Raw genomic sequence first — 14,953 nt, forward strand, 5'->3', positions numbered from 1 at the left:
CTTTTTTTCCAGAGATCATCCCGGGATCATCCCTGTGCATGCAAATGACACACAGGGGATCCCAGGAGCAGGCAGGGACGATCCCTCCATTTTCCTGGGATAATCCTTAGGTGTAGAAAGGGCCCATGTGACCACCATCTCTCCTGGAGGCATTGAGGAAGGCCTCCCAGGGTGCATAAACTGTGGAAAGCAAGAACAAATGGGATTTTAGAGATTTAGGCCTTAGATTTATCCTAAGGTTTCTCCTGGGATCGTCCCAGGGTCGTCCCTGCCTGCTCCCAGGATATCCTGTGTGTCATTTACATGAACAGGGATGACCCTGGGACGATCCCGGGATAAACCTTAGGTCTAGCTAAGGCCTCTGAAGCATTCTCTTCTTCCTTGCAGCAACACAGAGCAAGCAAGATAAGAGGGTTTCCCCCTCCTTAAATTCCCGAAACCTCCATTTGTTCCTGCTTTGCAACAGACCAGAACGCCTTGCAAAGCTTCTGCATTCTGGGAATTCTTCCTGAATGCCTATTGAAGAGGGTGAGGTCACATGTTCTCATGGTAGTTGAAGAGGTGCTGCTGGGCTGGAGAAGCCTTTCTGTAAAGTGTCTCCTGCTGGGGACATTTTTCAAGTAAATAAAATGAAATAAAACAGCAAGAAAATACTTCAGTCAACTTCCAATATATATTTTTTTGTTAAAAAAGTATGTAGGAACCCAGTCCCCCCCTCCGCCCACAAGTATTTTTTCCTGAAATTCTACCCCTCCCCACGAAAGAGGCAGAACAAACAACACGTCTTTTGCAGGAAGAGAAAACAAATCCCCAAAATAAGGGGTGGGAAGGAGTCCCTACAACACAAGGGATTTGGGAGATTTTAACCTAGCCAGCGCTGGAACAACATGGTGCATCGGCTCCTGTGCTTTCTTGCATTGTGATTGATCTTCTGTGCTACTGACCCTTGGACTCCTGTTTGATTCTACTTCTAGACTGTGTATCTGAACTTATTGCTGAAGTGTGCTTTGACCTTTGCTTGTATCTGGACCACTCCTGCCTTTACCAGGAGGGGATCTACACTAGTCAAGTTAGAACATGTCTTACCGTTTTAAAGTGTGCATTTGGTAGTATTTCGCCACATGACGTTCAGTTTGAGACGTTTTCTTGTTGTCTGCTCTCCGGTTTTTATTTTGAACTTCTATGAAATAAGTCGCTCTATTTGGTATGATGTGGCCGATTTCATCGTATTAAATGGGTTTCCTGTAGTTCTTAATTAGCCAATCACATTCTTGGGGGGGGGGGTTATGTAATTTCCACACCCAGAGTTGGAGCCATTTTTTTTTCTTTCAAGCTTCTTTTGTGCAGACAGTTTTAGTTTCACTTTTGGGAGGCTGCTGGCTGGATCGTTTGTAAGTGGAGGATTCTCGGAGAGAATCAACAAATGGATTTATTTTCTTAGTGTGGCCAAAAGGAATGTATTCCCACAGAAAGAGAAAAGTAAGTAAACATTTTAAAAACTGCTACGTTTTAAATTGTTCAAAAACAAAACATTCAATGACTGTAAAAACAAGGTTTCATATACTAGTGTAGATCCCCTCCTGATCCCATACTGGACTGGAACTTTTGTGCATGACCCTTTGCCTGCTTTGTTGCCTTGCCTTTTGCATTCCCCCATGATCTACTCTAATGCTTAGCAAGTAAGAATTGGATGTGTAGGCGATAATTAACTTTCAAATAATTTCTGAACTGATTTATATCAACAAATTGCTATGGCATCTAGGGAATGGTGACAAACTAAAGCAGCCTTCCCTAACTTGGTGCTCTCCAGATGTGCTGAATTGCTACTTGGATCATTCCCATCCAGCATGGCCACTGCTGGCTGGGAATGATGGGAGTTGCAGTCCAATACATATGAAGGGCACTAGGTTGGGGAAGATTGGAATATAGTTTGTTTTTTTTCAGAGGGTTGATGGTAGTTGTGTCACTGCCCATGGTGTTAGCCTAGTAGCTAAGAGAATGTACCAATGGAGGCTGCTGGTTCCAGGGCCTTGCTATTTACTGTTTTACTCTGTACAGCACCATGTACATTGATGGTGCTATATAAATAATAATAATAATAATAATAATAATAATAATAATAATAATAATAATTAATAATACAATGTCAGCAGGGCAGTGAATCCACTTCAGGTTTCATTCAGAACTCAATTCAGTTCATCTTTATTTACAGTCAATTGACCAGAAAGAAAAAGATACAGATCGTTTCAACAAGGAATCAATGCAATAAATTGATCACAGAAAACATATCATTAAGGCATATAAGGGAATAATACATAGGGATCGAGGGTAGAAGGGGGCAAAGTCAAGAGGAGGGATGTAAGTTAACGTTAAGCCTTAAGCTAAGTATATTCAAGCAGTTATGCAATCATGCATGGTCTGGTGAGGATGGCCAGATTCAAAAACTTAGTGACCTGTATGGTAATTGTTAGGGCTGTGCACGGACCCCCTGCTCTGCCCCGCCTTGATCCACCTAGGCTCCGCTCTGCTCCGCTGCGGTGCTCCGGCTCCGAATCAGAGCTCCGCAGCAGTAGGGGACGGTGCCAGATAAGGCCCCCTCCCTCCTCCCCCTTACCTGCTTCCGTCCCCGCCTGCCGCCAGCTTCACTAGAGCCTGCGGCTCAACCAGGAACTGTAGGCCCCGCTTGTGGCCTACACTTCTGGGTTGAGTCCTCGGGCTCAGTTGAAGCAGCCACGGGGCCGTGTACGGATACAGGTAAGAGCCCCCTCTCCCTTGCCCCCTTACCTGGCTCTGCCACCGTTGCCGTATGGACAGCGGCGGCAGCGGCAGGGCCAAGTAAACCCCCTTACCTTTTTTGTGGAGCTCCGGATCGAGGTGAAGGATCCGCCTTCACCTCGATCCACTCCATGACACTCCGCTGCTCCCCCGATCTTCTTTGCCTCCACCTTAAGGGGAGGCAAAGCACCCTGATCCACTTCTGCTTCTCTGAGGCGAAGCGGAGCACAGCCCTATTGTTTTATTTTGGCCCTAGAGGGGACTAATTGATGCTCCGCTGCTCCCCCGATCCTCTTTGCCTCTGCCTTAAGGGGAGGCGAAGCACCCCAATCCGCTTCTGCTTCTCTGAGGAGAAGCGGAGCACAGCCCTAGTAATTGTTTTATTTTGGCCCTGGAGGGGACTAATTGTCAAAGTCTCTGGGGATCGACCAGGCAAGGCCTGTGTGATAAGACGTATCATCTCCTTTCTAATGTCATCATAGAAATTGCAAAAGAGCAGGGTTAGGGTTAAGCACCGTGGATAGCTCTTTTATAGTTCTGACTGAAACATGGAGTGGATTCACTGCCCCACTGACATTGGAGCCACCAGCCTCCACTGGAATGTACTATGTGAATCAGCAAGTATCTAGGTCAAAGCACAACACTGATGTGTTGTTTTTATATTTAAATACATTTTTTATTGTTATGGTTTTATTCAATTTGCTGTACATTGCCCTGGGCACTGTTGTGGAAAGACTGTGACAGAACTACTACTAAACTCAATAGGTGGCCTTAGGCAAGTAAGATTTGCAACAGCCTAATATATGTGAAGCATTTTGAGCCATTTTAACCTCAAGATTGGATTACTGCAACGCGCTCTATGTGGGGCTGCCCTTGAAGCTGCTCCGGAAGCTGGAGCTAGTGCAGAATGCTGCAGCTCGGCTGTTGTCCGGAGCTGCCCCTTTCCAGCATGTAACTCCTCTGCTGAGGGAACTGCACTGGCTGCCTATTCGCTACCGGGCCAGGTTGAAGGTTCTTGTACTTGTGTACAAAGCCCTAAACAACTTGGGACCAGGATACCTGAGAGAGCGCCTTCTCCCTTACCAACCTGCCCGGTCACTGAGGTCATCCGAGGGCCTGCTCCTGGGGGTTCCACCTAGATCCATCCTCCGATTGGAACCCACCAGGGGAAGAGCCTTCAGCGTGGTGGCGCCCCTCCTGCGGAATTCCCTGCCTCTGGAGGTCAGGCAGGCTCCAACCTTGTACTCCTTTCGGCGCCTCCTGAAAACATCTTTATTCCAAGAAGCCTTTCTTTAACATGCAGCCTTGGATTTCTGTGTTGTTGTTTTTTGCTTCTTTTTAAATTTTGTTTTAACTGTTTTATTCTGTTTTTAATTTCATTTTACCTTGTACATTTAGTATATAAATATTCTAAATAAATAAATAAATAAATAAATAAACGTAGTGCAGTGGTTAGAGTGCTGGACTGGGACTTACAACATCTGGGTTCTAGTCCCCCTTGGCCATGAAGTTCACTGGGTGATTTTGCCCACTCGCTGGTTCGTAATGTAACCTACCTCAAAGGGTTGATGTGAGGATAAAATGGAGAGGGCGAGAACCATATAAGCTGGCTTGGGCTCTTTTCAATAGGAAAAGGCTGGGATATATATGTATTAATAAGAAATAAAAATAAATGCATATTAAGTCTTATTATCACCCCCTCCTGCATTTTATTGTAGGTGTTCAAAAGCCCACAGGACCTGTTTGAAACAGAGATGACCAAAAAAAAAACCAAAAAAAGCTTGCATGTGCAAAGGGGAACACGCCTCCATCATGCCGTTTACATTTCTCTTTGAAACTAAGATGGAAACTGATGGTGCCTGAGCGAGCAATGCTGAGAATGGATGAAGAAGAGAAATGAACTGGACTGGGCAGAAGAAGTGGCCACCTCACATTTCTGAACTCAGAAGCTCCGATGTTATTTCATGCGAAAACGATGTCTGACATCTTGCCTTCAAATATGTATTGGTTATTATTTATGGTTTTCACAGCTTTGCTTTAAAATAAAATGGAAATGTGCTGAATTGCTTAATTTGGAGGTAGGGGAGAGCACTGTGCTAGCTAGCATGAATTCAAAACCTGCTATGAGCATATGGCAAACATAATTTGACTATTAGCCTTCTATGCCCTACAAAGCAGATGGAAAGAGCCGCAGGCCTCCCCAAGTCTCTCTAAGCCAGGAAAGACAGCAGCACAACACTGTGCTTCAAAAGCTCCTTCCTCCTCAAACTGAGTTGCATAGGATGAATGGACCCTGCTGTCACAGGTTCTCAGTTACTTCTAGTTCCTAGAATCCAGGCCAAGGCCCTCACCACAAGAGTTCTCCAACAACAACTCAATGCTCAATCCACAGATCATTGCAACACATACAAACTTGACATTTTGCTATACTACATATGGTAAAAAATTACATATGGTTAAAAATTACAGAACGATCAAATATGCATTACTGAAAGGATAGTAAGATTGGGAGCACAACGGACATACGGAAACCTTTAATTGCTTCTCAATGACATTTCATTTATATCTCTGAATCTTTATAGCAACACCCACCAATAGTATCTAAAAACTTTGCTCTACATCTATTAGCCTTCACTGCAAATAGTGCAACACTTTGTATCACGTATGGGTTGGTTGAATGTAATAAATAACTCAGTTTTTCCTTAGCACCCCAGTATTTAACTTTCTTTTTAAAAAGGCTCCAAATAACTTTTTCTAATATCTACAGGGCTGCCACTTATGTGTTCCCCAAAAGAGGACAAAAGAAGATTCTGATTTACAGAACATCTGCACACCCCCACCCCCCCACACACACACTTAAACAGAAATACAATACATCTCACCATAATGGGGAAGATTGTGACCAGGTTATCTGTATGCTTAGTCCAGCTTTCCCCCACCATATGCTTTCCTGATGAGTTACACTGCAACTTCTATCATCCTCAGCCAGCATGGCCAATCACCAGGACTTCTGGGAGTTATAGTCCAAAACTGTTGGAGGGCAGGGCTCATGTTGGGGAAGGATGGCCTACTCCATATGCTGTTTAGGTGCTAAGTGCCATTGGGCAATTTCAGAGCCCCTGCTCACCCCTTGAATGGCTATTTATCTTTACAATGGCTTTGCACTGGACAGCCCTTCAATTACAGGATGCTTTCTAGCAGAGGAGTGTCCTATGACAGCTCTTCAAAAAGAGAACTGTCCTCTGTAAAGTAGGACACATGGCCACCCTGGTTCTTTATAAGCTTCATGACAGGCATGAGGCACAGTAGCAAGCACTAGATGGTAAGCCTTCAAAATATGTCTCAGTGAATGCACACAAGGTTATATTCCATAAGGAAAACTCACAATGATTGGAAGCATTTCATAAAGTAAATAACATTCGAGATTGGTTCAACAACACTTACGAGATGTAAATGTTGTTGAACCAATTCGTAACAGTGACCACAACGCTATCAGATATAATGTATAATTAAGTGGGAAACTGCTCAAGAAGTTTGAGCTTCACAATCACATCTGGCTTCAGAAGAGGAAACTTCTCTAAAATGAGGGAACTGGGGAAAAGATATTTGAAATGTGGAGTCAAGTGGGTTAAATCCCTTCAAAATGCAGGGAGATTACTCAAAACCACCACAACAGAAGCTCAGCTAAAATGTACAGTATACCACAGATTAGGAAAAATGGCACCAACTCCAAGAGGTCACTGGCATGGTTAACTAGCAATGTCAAGAAAGCTATTATAGAAAAGAGAGCTTCCTTCAGAAAATGGAAGTCTTGCCCAAATGAGAAATGCATAACAGATAAAGGAAGTACTTCTTCACACAGTACATAGTTAAACTATGGAATTCACTGCCACAAGATGTAGTAATGGCCACCAATTTGAATGGCTTTAAAAGGGGGTTCGATAAATTCCTGGAGAAGGCTATCAGTGGCTACTAGCTCTGATGGCTATGTGCTACCTCCAGTATCAGAGGCAGTAAGCCTAAATGTACCAGTTGCTGGGGAACATGGATGGGAGGGTGCTGTTGCACCATGCCCTGCTTGTGGGTCCCTGGTCAGTAGATGGTTGGCCACTGAGTGAACAGAGTGCTAGACTATACGGACCCTTGGTCTGATCCAGCATGGCTCTTCTTACATCCTTATGTTCTATTTCAGATATGGCCTCAACTTAGAGTAGTGGTACCAGGTCAGGGTTCTTTGTGAAATCCAAGCAGGATTATCTAGCAAATATTGGTGATGGAATCAGTACTCTACAGCAATCTCAGTGCACTATAGCCCCAATTCCAAATGAAGGGATTTGGTATATCATTGGTGTAGCTGAAGGCCTGTCCGGTGTAGGTCCAGTGTAGTTAAACTTCTTGGACATCACTTCTAGAGTTACCATGGAATTATGTCTAAGTGAAATTATGTCTAAGTGAGGTGAATTTGGAGGTTCCTGCTCAGACAAAACATCTGAGGAGACAAAAGAGTTTTGAGTAAGACTACTTACAATACTTATTATTTATTATTACTATTATATTAATTTTTATTCTGCCTTTTTCGCAATACTGGAAGGTTCATAAGATTAAAACATATACAATTAAAACACATAAATATAAATTTACAAAAGTTAAAATAGAATTAAACCCCTGCAATGTTAAAACCATTTAAATAAAAATAAAAAGTAAATAATTTAAAAATCCAATGCATAGGTCCAGAATATTCCCAAAGGCCTGTCAGAACAAAAAACATTTTTGCCTGCCTCCAAAAATGTAGCACAGAGGGAGTTCCAGAGCCTTGGAGCAGCCACTGAGAAGGCCCTCTCCTGCGTACTCCTCAGGCACGCCTGGGATGTTTGTGGGACTGAGAGAAAAGCCTGCCAGAAGCTCTCAGAGCATGGACAGACTTATATGGGAGAATCCAGTCTACTTAGCATTTTCAATATTCATCATACTTACATTATCACAATTCTAACTATATCTCTGTAATGCAGACCTCTGTTATCACTCCCATATTACAGATGGAAGTCTGAGGCTGAGACACTGTGGCATACCTAAGGCCACCAATTTCTTCATAGCTGATACATTGCTGGCTGCATCACAGCAGTTTCTCTCAGCTACTTTGCTATGTCAGTTCTCACAACCTAAATGTAGAGTAGCAGAATTCATTAGGAGAGTTTTATATTTTGGCTATTGGGCGGTATAAAAATGTAATTAATTAATAAATAAATAAATAAATAAATACTTTCCTACATGGGACCTACATAAAAAATAAATTAAAAAATGTTAAGGTTCTTTGTCACACTTTTCTATGGACGTCATCCTCTGCCTTTCACCAGCACTGGATGTTCTATTCCAAATCTGGGATTTGTGAATAATGGACTCTCAACACAAAGGACAAAACTGATAATAGCTGGGACTAGAGTTCCCATCAACCTTTGCCTAAAGCAAAAACTTGAGGTGAATTTAGAGTGTCAACGCTCAGAAGAAGCATCCAAGCCATTCTGAGAGAGGAAACGACACTATCAATTAGATTTGTGGCATTCCTTGGTAGAAACCCTACTTATGTTTTGACGATGATGATGATGATGATGATGATGATGGAAACATAACACAGCAAAGATTTCTTGCAACCAAAGAGATAAATCCTGAAGTGGCCGGAATCTGTTTGTGATCTCAGAAAAGCAAATTAGGAAAGTTGAAGCTTTTTTATTGCTTGGTGTAAGAATGCTAGTACTCCAATTTTGGGGCACTTCATATAAGACAAACAATAGCGCTAGCCTAACTTAAGTGCCATTCACTTCAATGGGTCTACTTTAAGTAGAACTGACATTGGATACAACCTTGAGCAGCAACAGCCAACTTGTGGCCTCCCAGATGATTTGACTCTCTACAACAACCCCCATCATCCCTCACCATTGGCTATGCTGGCTAGGGATGACAGGAGTTATAAGCCAAAACATCTGGAGGGCCACAAGATGCCCAGCCCTGCTACAGAGAGAGCAGGTAAAGAGGGGGAGTAGTGGACTATGCGTGTATTTGAGCATGGTATTTTGACAAAAGTTATGTCTTAAATCTTACATTTACCAACATGGTGCCTCCTCCACTCAGACCCAAGCAGTGCTTTGTTTAAGAGGTAGGGGGAAGGCAGGCTGCTGATTTGGGGCACCAGGTGTCTCATGCAGCTAGACCCCAAGTGCCTTCATTGCTGTACCACCCTGAGAACTTGACAGAAGAGCGAGCTGCTGAGGGAGCCAGCAGGAAGTACTGTAGCTTACTGACTCCACAACTGTCAGGTGACATAAGGGGCCAATGAGGTTTCACCCAGATCTATAAAGTTTCAGACTCTGAGCTTTATCACACCAGTGTTATACTGTGCAATCACTGCGAATTGCATGCAAAGGATTCCGAAGTTTTCCATTTTATAATCCGCTTTTATTGCGAAGGACTCTGAAGTTTCCCAGTTTATAATCTGCTTTGACTGTGAAGTACTCCCATGCATCCTGCTTTAATTGTGCTTCAAAGGCAAAGGACCCGACCTATTTTGGTACTACTTTTGGAGCGAATCATTTGTTGTTTTCCAAGCGGCCACTGGGGGCGCAGGAGCAGGATTTGATAGGTTTAAAGAAAAATTAAACAAATGCTTACATCTGTATATGTTTTAAAGATAAAGACATCAAAATTGGCACAGTAATACATATTAAGGACAGCTTTAAGCATACCAAATTTGAATCCGATTGGGCCATCCATTGATTTTTTATGATTTTTTACATTTCTCCCCTTAAACCCATTTCCTGGTATGCAAAGAATCTTAGGAGCGCTGCCGCCCAGGGTGTGATTTAGCTAACAACAACAACGGCGACAGCTTAGCGCTGTAGGGGATAATACAAGGGAAACAGGTACGTGGGATGACACTATTGGGCTAAACAGTTCAATCAGGAAAGAAAGGGACTTTATTTAGGTTGAGAAAAACACATAATTTTATCTTGGGGGAATTATTACCAGGATCCGAAGAACTGTGCAACAACCTCCAAATCTTAGCTATCAGAGAGCACTGCTTTACTCTATTGGCAGTATCCAACGGTTTCATTACACAAATTCAAGTTGCGCAAGAGGAGCCCCTCCAACTCTCATGCTTGTGCAAGCAGTTGTCCATTACACTTGCACAAGTGGTTGTGCAAGAAATTGTGTGTCATTGGCACAGCGGGCTGCACAAGCAAAATGCACACCTGCTTGTGCAACTGTGCTTGCAAAAAATGTAACCTAAGTTGGATTCTCCTCTCGCATATACATAGTTCAGAAGCTAATGCCCAATGGTGCAATGTCATTTGTGCGAACCGAATGACGCAGTTGGACACTACCCAATGGAAGAGAAAAGTGAGAACATAAATATGCCATTATTTTTTGCTCATCCAAAGCAAGAAAAAATTAGAGAGCCAAGAACACAATGAATGGTAATTTGTGGAAGAAATAATTGGTAACAGGAAGTGCTCTAGTCAATGAATAACCAAAGAACAACTGTTCTGGTAATTGCTCTTATTTGTCACCCCCTTATAAATTGCTCTAGGAATAATAAGGGCAACAGTGAGACAGGCAATAAGGCAGCAATCACTGTCCTTCTTTAGGGCATAATGTATTCATGTTGAGTGTGGATTTATTTGAAAACCTAGCAACTAGTTTCATTGAGTAAAGGTGCAATCCTATGCATGTTTAGACAGGGGGGAAAACTCCTACAATTCCCAGCACTGGGAATTGTAGGGCTTTTTTTCTGTCCTAACTAAGGATGTCAGAGAAATCAACAATGGAACCAAATGAGTTCAGACCTTTATGAATCCAATCTGCGGATTCCACAGTGAAACGGCTTTTCCCCTGTCAGGCTGAGTCGGCAGACTTGCAGAATGTTTTTCTAAACCTTTGCGAATTTTGTGCAAATTCAGAAATAAAAAATGTACATTTTTTTATAGAAAATAAATGGCATAAATTAAAGTGTGAAAATGTCCATTGGGGGCATTTGCACTTTGGGGAGGGGATTTGTTCATTTTTCCAAACACAAATTTGCGTACGTTTAGAAACTAAAATCTATATAAATAAAAATGTAAATGTTCGTTTGTTGTTAATCTAAAATCTCCTAAAGTTCTTCACCGATTGCTTTGAAGCTTTGACACAATGTTGCATTCGAATACACATGTGTTTTTATGTAACTATATTACAGATGGGGACAAAAGTGTGTCTTAGAATCGAAGAAATAGGGTATATAAAAGCCCAGAGGCCTCCTCCAAGCCACTTATAGAAATAGGAGAGAAGTCATTGTGACATCACCAACCAGTAGGCCAATCCACTGCCTCTGCCTTCTCTCCTATTTCCATGTTCTCTCCTATTTGGTGCCATCTAGCGATGTTTCTCAGAACTGCGGCCTTCTATGGAAGTTCCAAGTTCTGAAGAAAGGTAACTGCCAGGAGATTCCGGCCTAGCAGAGGGGCCAAAACCTACTAACCTCTTCACCACACCTGTGACAGGTAAAAACATGCTTTTTTGGAAAAACAGTGCCATCTGTTGGACGCAAAAGGAACACATGCTGGTCAGGCTGGAAGATACATAAGCAGCAATGAAGCTGTATGGCGAATTCTTTCATTTCCCATACATGAACGAAGTCCAGCTGTTGTTCACTTAGCAGTACATCTAGAAAATGGACAACGTGTTTATTTCACAGCTGCAAATGTGCAACAAATAGCCCTGAATCCACTGGCTACAACGTTAACTGCTTTCTTCACGTTATGTCAAAATGACACGTGCTTCGTTCCATGTAGAATTGCGTCGTGAACAAAATTACAACACGGGTGATCTTTTGTCATATGTGCAATCAAATATTCCTAAGCTAACGCTTGAGCAAAATCACATTTACGATCAAATAATGCAAACTGTAAATAACGGGGTTGGAGAAATCTTCTTCTAAGATGTGCCAGGAGGAACTGGTAAAACGTTCCTAATTACATTGATTCTGGCAGCAATTCGATCCCAAAATGACATAGCCTTAGCTCTTGCATCGTCCGGAATAGCTGCAACATTGCTACCAGGTGGAAGAACTGCTCATTCCGCTTTGAAATTGCCATTGAACATGCAATTCATTGAAACTCCCACGTGCAACATTTCCAAAGCATCCGGCATGGGAAAAGTATTGCAAAAATGCAAACTTATTGTTTGGGATGAATCCACAATGGCGCAAAAAAAAATCGCTCTAGGCTCTTGATCGATCATTGCAAGATTTGCGTGGAAACATCAGACCATTTCGGAACGCATTAATATTGCTTGCAGGAGATTTCAGGAAAACATTACCTGTAATTCCTCGATCGACACCAGCGGACGAAATAAATGCTTCCCTGAAATACTCTACTTTGTGGCGACACGTAAAGACGTTAAAATTAACTACAAATATGCGTGTCCAGCTGCAAAACGATCGATCAGCTGAGATATTCTCACGTCAATTGCTGGAAATTGGGAATGGAAAGGTGCCGGTTGATCTGACCTCAGGACGAATTTCATTGCCTCATAACTTCTGCAATTTAGTGACGTCAAAAGAAGAATTGGTTGAAAAAGTATTTCCCAATATTCAAACCAATTATAAGAATCACGATTGACTGAGTGAACGAGCTATTCTTGCGGCCAAGAACAAAGACGTCTATGAACTTAACAATATTATTCAATCTAACATTCAAAGCGAGGGAGTCACATACAAGTCCGTCGACACTGTTGTGGAAGCAGATGAAGTGGTTAATTATCCAACAGAATTTTTGAATTCACTCGATCTGCCAGGGATGCCACCGCACGTACTGCAATTGAAAATCGGTGTGCCAATTATCATGTTGCGAAATATCAACCAGCCAAAGCTTTGCAACGGCACGCGGCTTGCAGTAAAAAAATTACTAAGCAACGTCATAGAAGCAACACTCTTGACAGGACCTTTCAAAGGTGAAGATGTCCTCATTCCTCGCATTCCTATGATTCCAACGGATATGCCATTTCAATTTAAGAGATTGCAATTCCCAATTCGATTGGTGTTTGCAATCACCATCAACAAAGCTCAGGGGCAATCTTTAGAATTGTGCGGTTTAGATCTAGACACGGATTGGTTCTCACATGGACAATTATATGTTGCGTGTTCTAGAGTCGGCAAACCAGACAATCTCTATATCTGCACAGACAATGGAACAACAAAAAAATGTGTATACCCACAAGCATTGTGAAATTAAACATATTAGAAACGTGCACTTTCTCTTTTCTTTCTTTTCCATTTAACCAGACTGAGCCACAGCAACGCGTGGCAGGGTACAGCTAGTAAAAAATAAAATCTGATTCCATTGATGAGGGGAAAACAGAATGAAAGGTGCCTGCCAATCCACAAAATGCAGACAGAATGGATTTTACACAATCCCTACATCCCTAGTCTAAACAAATGATAAATCTTGATAAAATAGTTAAGAGCAGAGACACCACACTGACAACAAAGGTCCGCATAGCTAAAGCCATGGTATTCCCCGTAGTAACCTATGGCTGCGAGAGCTGGACCATAAGGAAAGCTGAGCGAAGGAAGATAGATGCTTTTGAACTGTGGTGTTGGAGGAAAATTCTGAGAGTGCCTTGGACTGCAAGAAGATCAAACCAGTCCATACTCCAGGAAATAAAGCCAGACTGCTCACTTGAGGGAATGGTATTAAAGGCAAAACTGAAGTACTTTGGCCACATAATGAGAAGACAGGATACCCTGGAGAAGAGGCTGATGCTAGGGAAAGTGGAAGGCAAAAGGAAGAGGGGCCGACCAAGGGCAAGATGGATGGAGGATATTGTGGAGGTGACGGACTCGACCTTGGGGGAGCTGGGGGTGGCGATGGCCGACAGAAAGCTCTGGCGTGGGCTGGTCCATGAAGTTCTGAAGCGACTGAACAAATGAACAACAACAACTAGTCTAAATATGCATAGGACTAAACCCTAATTGACCATTTCCATATCTGATATCTCAGATATCTCATTCACACTTTCTGGAGCATCTAGGAAAAGAAGCACCCTTCCTATCAGGAGAATCTAATGCCTTGGGCCTTTTTTAGTTTAGAGAAAAGGCAGGATGATGAAACATCACTGAAAGGTATAACAGAAGTATCTATAGACAGCAGCAATGTCTATGATACAAGAATGTGGGGTCAACCAATGAAGCTGATTCGTAGAAGCTTCAGAAATGACAAAAGAAAGTCCCTCTCTGTATCACATAATTAATCTATGGGATTCATGGACATAAGACATGGTGATGGCCATTAGCATATCAAATTATTAGACCAGGGTGGTCAACCTGTGGCCCTCCTGATGTTGTTGGACTCCAAGTCCATCAGCCCAGCCAGTATGGCCAATAGTCAGGGATGATGGGAGTTGCAGTCCAACAACATCTGGAGGTTCACAGGCATCCCATCCTTGGACTAGGCAAAAACATGAGGGATAGATGTTTTGATGGCTATTAGCTATGCCAGCAATATGGAACCCCCAGATGCAGAGACAGTGGTGGGGCGAAAAGCAGAAGACCATCCTGATCATATCTTGCTTGTCAGTTTCCATAGACATCAGGCTAGCCACTGCTAGAAAGCAAAATCCTGGACTGGGTAGACCAGACATCCCTAATCTGGTATCCTCTAATGTGTCGATGGAACTCCCATCATTCAAAGCCAGCATGGCCAATTTTGTATAGAGTTCAAATGGAAAGCTTATAACAACCAAGGCTATAGAATTTCAATATTTGATTTCTTAGAATGTTTGATATCTGATTTAAATATCAACACTGAAAATTCACAAAGTTTTAATTTCAGAGGCGAGTCTTAATGTGTGTGAAAATTAGTGATGCCACCGAATTCTGTAATAAGTCCGTTCACTGGTCAAACTCACCTGTTCATAACGCTCAGCATTTTAGCAAGCCTGGATCGTCGGTTTATGAATTCGCTATTCAGTTTGGAATGGATCGTGAGCTTCTGAGCATGCGCAGGCTGTATCCAAACAATGCCATGTGCAGTTCCTACATTGTTTGGTTTGACCCGGTGCTGCTTCCGTCCTTGCTGCTGCTGACTCTCTCACGCTGAGAGAAAGAGGAGGAGTCGGCAACCCCTTCCCCGCTAATTTTCTGTCATCC

The sequence above is a fragment of the Elgaria multicarinata genome, chromosome 7 (genome assembly GCF_023053635.1).
Source record: "Elgaria multicarinata webbii isolate HBS135686 ecotype San Diego chromosome 7, rElgMul1.1.pri, whole genome shotgun sequence".
NCBI classification, from domain to species: Eukaryota; Metazoa; Chordata; class Lepidosauria; order Squamata; family Anguidae; genus Elgaria; species Elgaria multicarinata.